The sequence below is a fragment of the Phalaenopsis equestris genome, unplaced genomic scaffold (genome assembly GCF_001263595.1).
Source record: "Phalaenopsis equestris unplaced genomic scaffold, ASM126359v1 Scaffold000411, whole genome shotgun sequence".
Taxonomy (NCBI): Eukaryota; Viridiplantae; Streptophyta; class Magnoliopsida; order Asparagales; family Orchidaceae; genus Phalaenopsis; species Phalaenopsis equestris.
This window is the reverse complement of record NW_018164852.1, coordinates 198,890-207,108: the sequence shown is the minus strand read 5'-3', so window position 1 is coordinate 207,108 and position 8,219 is coordinate 198,890. Positions and strand designations below refer to the sequence as shown.

The 8,219-nt window shown below is 38.3% G+C and overlaps 1 protein-coding gene across 3 annotated transcripts in view; it reads left to right on the top strand.

Annotated features, from left to right (window-relative positions):
• Positions 1–8,219, top strand: part of LOC110026997 (enhancer of mRNA-decapping protein 4-like) — a 62,152-nt gene that overhangs the window by 41,837 nt on the left and 12,096 nt on the right. The gene's annotated exons all lie outside the window — the stretch shown is intronic.

Sequence of the window (8,219 nt, the reverse complement as noted above, 5' to 3'; positions counted from 1 at the left end):
CAATGTGAATTGCGGAGATCGGACACGTCGACTCTCCGAATTGCGAAGCTGGTGCGCGCAGGAGTGCGAATTGTGCAGAAGGTCAACCTAAGGCTCGGAAAGGTCCTATAGGAATCCATTTTGGGTTTCCTCATGTCGGTTTCATCCTTCTAAGTGTTAGAAGTCGATACCGCACACGCGAAACCTCCAAAAGAGGATGGAAATAGGTCGAACTAAAACGAGGCGGGCACCACTTCTAAGGTTCTAAGATAGTCGCAGGAAGACCCCTAAGGCTAGATCCTAACTCCTACGAGGAATACTAGACCTCACGAAAATTGAGGTCAACAGATGTATGGACGGGGGGTTCACCACTGCTCCTGTACAAGCTACAAACACACCCTTTGTAAACAGAAGATGATACAATACTCCTTAAGACAAAACATATATTACAATTTTCAACAAACAAAAAATCAAGCAAAGGTCTAAAAATTGGAAATAATAGGACAAAAATAATCATCTCTTAAAATAACTAATTATAATTAAAGAAATATTCATAAATTTAGGGTCCCTTAAAAAAAATCTCTCCAAGGTCTGACAATTGTAGTAGGAAAAAAATCTCTCCAATTCGGTGCGGAAAAGGTTGGGACCCGACCATTAAGCTTGCAGGATCACAAAATTCACGAAATTCCGTAGATCGCGTGTAAGCAGAATCACTGGACCAAAAGGTTCTGCTCGAGATAGCTATCTCGTTTGCTTCCTCTGCCTACATTCGAGTCATGGGATTGTAGCAATGCTTCGCGTCATTCTCCTCATATAGGTAGGGCTTCACCTTCTTTAATGGAAGCTTCTGAAATTAATTTGTCACCATCATAGTAAGGTCATTGCTTCATTGTGTCTGAGGTGATGTCACTATTAAATCTTATGCTCACGTTCATCCAAGAATTCTGAAACACATGCATCATTCTAAAATTTGAATTGATAGAGAAATAACCATCATTTTTTTGGCACAACGAAAGCTAGAATTGCAAATAAATGTGTATTCTCACAAACCAAACCTTACACGATAACGTGCATTCAACAAATATTTCTATGTGGAGGAACGGATCTTGAAATTGAAACTAATGCTAGATGACTCTTTGTGGAAATCCTTGGAGGTAAACTGTTAGTCAGGGCTGACTCATTTAATAAGGGCTGCCTTTTTTCTGGTAGTAGCTCATCATACTCACTATCTTGTAGGACAATCAATATTATTCCTGTTGGAGTCTCTCTTGTGGGCTTCTTTCAAGGTTTTTCTCTTATGGGTTGGGCTTAAATCACTAACATATCTCTCTCGTTCGTTGGAAGCTAATACTCTGTCTAACGTTGTCATTCTCTCCTGTATCGTTGTTCATTTCTTGACTTGCTCATTGCTCAATGAAAGATACATCCCTCATGATAAGAAATCAGACACAATGTGGCCAAAACTTTAACATTTGAAGCATTTCCTAGCTGGGACAGAGTTGAAAGTGATGGTGGTTTTTACATTTTCTCAATTATGGATCGATTTCTCCTCGGGCGCGGTAGGCTTATGTGCTCTATTAGGTGTACTTTTTCTATTCAATCGGATGACTAAACCCAATTTGAAGGGTGGTGTTGACCTGATATTGCTATGTTATCTCCTATCTTCAAATTTAAGGTTTGGACGTCCTTTAATGTTTAATAGAGTTGTAACTGTATCAAGTTGCCAAAGGATGGTCTCAATGCTCTCAAATATCGAGTTATTGTGCTCTCCTCGGGCTTTACTAGCTCATATCTCAACATAGGCTGCTTGTACTTGATTGTGTAGTACTCTACTGAGAAATTTTTATCTTATAAGTGATGAAGCCTGAAGAACACGTCCTATTTGTAAGGTATTGGTAGCTACTTGTGCTGCTTCTCTCTTTTCATCCTAAACTAGACAATGGTTTTGTTTTCCACCTCATGTTAACGTAAGCGTTTTAATTTTTTCACCATAGAGATACACTCTTCTTTAACTTGTTAGTGGCTAGCTTTACCCATCGTTTAGGTAGGGCATCCTTGTATGTGAAGATCCTAGCGTCCACCTTACGCTCAGGGCATTCTTGTATGTGAAGATCCTAGCGTCCACCTTACGCTCCCACAAAAGAAAATTTTCTTTTATCCTTTGCTTCCCCTTTGCAAACCTAAACCCTAATTATGCCACCATAGAGATATATGCCAGAAACTATCTGAGATGAGATATAGAGGGAGATCCGTTGGCTTTAACTGAGGCTCGCAGAAATTGATGATGGAAACCCAAGGGGAGATTACCCTTGACCGTGATATGGAGAGTCGAAGGGGAGATAAGGACGAGGATCTGAATTCGTTCCACGAGGAAGACAACAACAATGAAAAATATCGACCACGTCGCTTCGAAACTTAATATTAGAGGAGGTCGAGAGAGGAGCCCGCACATTGAGGACATATGGACTTCAGCATCAAAGTGAATTTGTCAGAATTTGGTGGAGGTATAGATCCAGATGCGTTGATTGGTTGTAATTTGTTGAACAAATTTTTAAGTATAAGAAGGTGCCAGAGGGTAAACGGGTGAAATTAGCAGCCATCGAGCTGAAAGCTGTGTTTCTTTTTGGTGGGAAAATTGACAAAGATAGAGGAAGAACTTCAAGTTCAAGGTGACGAGAGAGATTTGTTAGTAGAGTTCTATAGTCAGAGATGGAGCGAGATCAATCATGGTTGAGGCACAGTTTCTTTCGCACCAAGTGTACTGTAAAGGGCAAAGTTTGCAGTTTGATCATCGATAGTGGAAGTTGTGAAAATGTGGTGTTCACACTGATGGTCAGGCAATTGGGATTGACCATACAGAAACATCTCTCGTCTTACTCTCTAGATTCAAGAAGGAAAACGAGATACGTGCGGATTATCAGTGCTAGGTCGAATTTTCAATTTGAGATTAGTTGCAGGAGCAAGTGTGATGCAATGCGGTTTTGATGGACGCATGTCATATTATGTTAAGGAGGTCGTGACAGTTCGACTGTAAGATTTAGCACGACAGATTCAAGAATGTTTTCTCTTTTAAAAGAATGGGAAAAACATCGTGTTGTTATCTATTAAGGATGCGAGAGTAGGCAATACTGAAGCGTTGGTCTCCAGGGCCACCTTCATGCAATTACTTCAAGATACTCTAGTGGTACTCACATTAGTTCTACTACAGGGAATTGAGGAGGAGAATGAGATACCAATACTATTATGGCTACTACCATATGACTTATAAGATGTGATGACTGACAATCTTCTATAGGGATTACCGCCACTGAGGGACATTCAAAATGCCATAGATCTTATACCTAGATAAGTATTGCCGAATTGACTATCCTACATATTCAAATGTGGAGTACGAGGAGTTACAATAACATGTATAAAATCTTGTCGCGAGAGGGTTGGTCAGAGAGAGTACCAGTCTGTGTGCTATCTCTGCTCCAGTGGCGCCTAAGGATGCTTCTTGGCGAATCTGGATTGGCAGTAGGGTCATCAACAATATTACCATCAAGTATTGATTTCCCATACATCGCTTGGACGATCTCTTGGACAAGTTACACAAATCCAACATCTTTTCCAAAATCAACTTACACAGTGGGTATGACCAGATCCGGGTTAGACCAACAAACGAGTGGAAAACCGCATTCAAGACACAAGATGGTTTATACGGGTGGACCTTTTTGCCCTTCTGCTTGTCAAATATGCCCATGACTTTTATGAGGTTGATGAATTAAATATTCTGGGCTTACATTAGGAAATTTGTGGTGGTCTACTTTGACGACATTCTGGTGTACAACTGATTTGAGGAACATTTTGAAAGAAGTGCCACTTCATGACATACCAGGTATGCGTTTTGGCTATATTGTGTCTAATGCATCGTGATGGCTAGACGAAGGTGGTAAATTGGAGTATTAGAAATCTACTGAGATGATTTATTGGGAAGAATATCAAGCAGTGACATTTGATTCTTGCTCTGGCCGAGCTTGCATATAATAGATCCATAAGTGAAACCACATATCACATTCCATTTGAGGTCGTGTGCGGGCGGAAATGGCCCACTCCACTGGATTTTGTACCGCTCCTGCCGATATCAGAGATTAGTGAGGATGTGGAGGAATAGGTGCTCTGGATTTAGAAATTCCTCGGGGAATTAAGAAAAGAGATTGCTAAGTAGAATCACGAGTATCAGGCATAGGCGAACAAGACAAGGAAAAATGTGACATTTAAAGGAGACATAGTGTAGATCCAATTGAAAGAAGAGAGATTCCCATTAGGAGCATTCAAAATACTCAAACCCAGCGCAAACAAATCTTTCATCATACTCCGGAAGCTAAATGATATTATTTATAAAATCGACCTATCAGAGAACTATAATGTTTCAACAACGCTCAATATCATAGACCTGACATTATGTTACATGAAGTCGAAAATATCCCAACCCCGGGAGATTGCGCGGGCTGGGTCCAGGTGAACTGACCAGGTCTCAACGAGATAGGGTTGGTCTGACCGTGTCGTGAATTGCTGCCCAAAACTTCTCCCCTTATTTTTATTTCCCGCCCATATATCCTTTATTAATATGCGTGTTTGCTGAGTCTAGGGTTAGGTTATGTCTTGTTTTAGATTTTTGTCTATTAGTTCTTCTTCTTGCTAGGGCTATTCCCGAGGAAAGGTGGTGCACCTTCTGTTTCCTCTGTCGAGGTGGTGACTATCTTCCTTTGATTTCCCTTTCAGCTCTTCACCTACTTGCCTGCAACCACCGGTCAGCAGCTGTCCATCCGCCCACCACAAAGCCGCTACCTGTTGTACCCCTCTTTTATTCTCATCCAGTAATCAACCGCTTAGTCCTAGCCGCCAACCTACTTCCTCCTTCCCCCACGTTTCCTATTCCAGTCACCAGTGCAGCCTCCTCTTCCCGCGTCTCTTCAACAGCCAACCAAAAATCCACCTCCCACTAGCCCCAATTTCTCCTGCTCTACCCACCTCCATCTCTAGCCTAATCCACTGCCCGCCACAAAGCCGCCACCTCTGCTCATGGATACCATTCTCCGGCCCTATCCGAATCTTGATGTTTGTTGTGTTTTTTTTTTTTTCAATTATGCCTTAAGTCTTGATTTTAACCCTAGGTATTTGCTTAATAATATTTGTTTTTGTTATTACAGGTTGGTTAATTTGGCATCAGTGACCATTAAAAAAATTCTTACCATTAGTTTTTAACTATTAGATTGAAAAGATAAGTGCACCATGAAGGTTAACAGATTGGTGGTGAAATTTTGTTAGGAAATAGGAGATCCAACTTTCTCCCCATGTTTTTTTTTAGTTTTATAATTCATACAAGGGATACCTTCCATTTCAGGTTTGTTTATGATATTCTTGAATGTGGCGTTGCTGATCTTTTTGGTGAATATGTGAAATTATCTTCCTGTTAAGACATATTACAAATTAATCCTTTTTTTTACAGATTATATCTTCCGTATTGCACATTTGATGCGACCATGTATAAGATTTTGTGCAATAATGACGGTAGATTTTTAATTACATTTTATCTTCATAGGCTTTCTTATCTGATTTTTAAATTTGTGAAATAAACTTTTAAGTTCATATGAGTTTATAGATCTTTTGAGCAACTACTTTGAATTTGTATTTAACTTTAGATCTTTGAACCAACATGTTTTTTTCAGGTTCTCAAGTTAAAAGGTTTCCTCTTAGAAGGCTGCAAAATTCTGAAGTGAATTTTCTAAATAAAACAAAGCAAAATTATTCTAATCCTCTTATAACATGTTGAAGGCCCATTGGATCAAGGAGGGCTAGTGAGAGTGTTACATGAGGAAATATTAGATGCCGCAAATTCATTGTTTATAAGGAAATACCATCTCACAAATCATGAGCAAAAAAAAAGGAAAGGATTGATCCATTTTTTGTGTTTTTTCCCCCACACACCCAAACACATGCACACTGTATATGCGAAGGCTTGTCGGTCAAATTTTTTTGATTTTGAAAATTGAAAAAATTTTGAAATTTAATTTAATATAAGAGATATATAATTTGGGTTTTGAAAGCAATGTTTTAATTTTGGAAAAAAAATGAGATCAAATGGATTTCATTCGTCCAATAGTTTATATAATCGTGTTCGATACCGTGAATACTACACCCTCCCGAAAGATAGGTGTATACATCGATGATAGACACAATCTTGCAAACTAAGAGATTTGTGACATCCATTTGGTCTGCGAACCTTTTATGTGTGGCCGACAAGTTTCCCTATTTAATACAAAGATTTAATAGAGTTTATTTTACCTGGGTTCCAAGTTCTTTATAGAGGGATTTAATAGAGTTTATTTTACCTGAGTTCCAAGTTCTTTATAGAGGCAAGCCTCTATAGTTAATTACATCTCAAATAGCGCGGGTCACTTGAGAAAACTCTCGATAATGATCAGGATATTAGTCTTCAAGAATTCAAAGTTTAGTTTTTCACGGTAGGATGTGTAAAAACAAGTGAGTGACTCAAATATGAACAATTATTTTCATGAGTCCAAAGGAAAGAAAAGGTAGGGGACGTCACAGATCCTGAGGAAACTCTTAGTGACTTCTCAAACTATCATACTGTGTGACTGCATTTTGGAGACGAAGTTATTTAGATGTTTAATCCTGTCAATTTTATTATTTGGGACTTATATTTACATAATATTTGATTATGCAAATAGCTCGTAGAGATAATAGAGTTTACATTGTGCCACACCACAATCTCAGAGCCTAAGTCGAGTTAGGACTTACGCTGCACAACAGGTTGTACATGAGCCTAAAGAGGGTGTAGGGATTTACGTCGCACTGGACAAGCCGCCCCGAAGTTCTATGGGTTGTTATTTAGACTATGGAGAGAGATTGTTGAAGAAGATCTTCTTTCTGGTCGATCTAAGCTCCTTGCCATTCTGCCCACAAAAAGTTGACTCTAAAGTCTAATGTTCAAAAGGTTTTACCAGGTATTCCAAAATTTTGGTTTTTTTGTCATTATTGGGGGTGGGGGTTAAAGTTGATTAAAACGACACCGATTAGGATCCCATGATTCCCTCGTTCCGTTACCACTATTTTCTTTTGAACTTAGTTCAAATGAGTTGTTAAGCTCATTTAAACTCAGGAGATCTCGTTAGCAACCGTGAGTTACCTTATCCGAGGGACTCTCGTAAATTCAAAAGGACGTGTTATGTTTTTTGTTTTGAAAATGTTGTTTAATTTTTGAAATTTTGTTTTGTTTTGAAAATGTTGAATTTTTGAAAATTGTTTTGTTTTGAAAATGTTGTTGAATTTTGAAAAATGATTTTTTTTTAGAGATCTTACCGGCGTGAAGTTTGCTGTCGTTCATTTAGTCTGTTCCAAGGGTAGCTCCACGATCATTTAACGCTTCAACCACGTCCGAATTTACTTCGCAAAGGCACACCGTGAGGTTGGTATGAGAATTCCGTTCAACGAAAGATTACACATATAAATGTGCAGATGTGTATAATGAAAAGTATGCCAATAGTCAAGTGTATTTAATATATATGTCACTCAATTCCAATTTATTCACATATCTAACATTTAAGCTCAATTTCACTTACCACATTACGAAATGTTACCCATGACATGAGAAATTTTGGTATACTTGTCCTCAATTTATGCATATTTAATGACTTATCCACATACAATGTATAGTGAGACTTGGATCGACACCCTAAAGATTCCAACCCGTGCGTTCCTTGTATCCAAAAGCCATTCTCAGCTACACTTTAAGAATAATAAGGAAATCAGCATACCTCCAAGATCTTAATTCATTCATCATTTTCATCCTTTTATTGGAAGTTAACTTCAGTAAACTTACAAAGACAAAAGCTAAATCAACCCACTAAAACAGCTTAGTGCTCATAAAATTTCAGATTTTGCATAAAGCCAAATCAAATGAATTTCAGATTTGTATCAAAGATAAGGTTACCAAAAATGTTCACAAGTCTTTGCATTCCTACCATCCAATTCTTCATATATTTTTGCATATCTAACACCTAAGATTTACATTTTATTAACATCTAAGTCTCTTATGGCATACCAAAAGGATAATCTGAGTAGGATATATATGCAAATATAAATCCAGCCATTCACATGTCGTTTATTCTCAATAACCTCAGGGATTTTGACATTCTAAATCGGTTAATTGAGCATCCAAGAATCCAATGAAATTG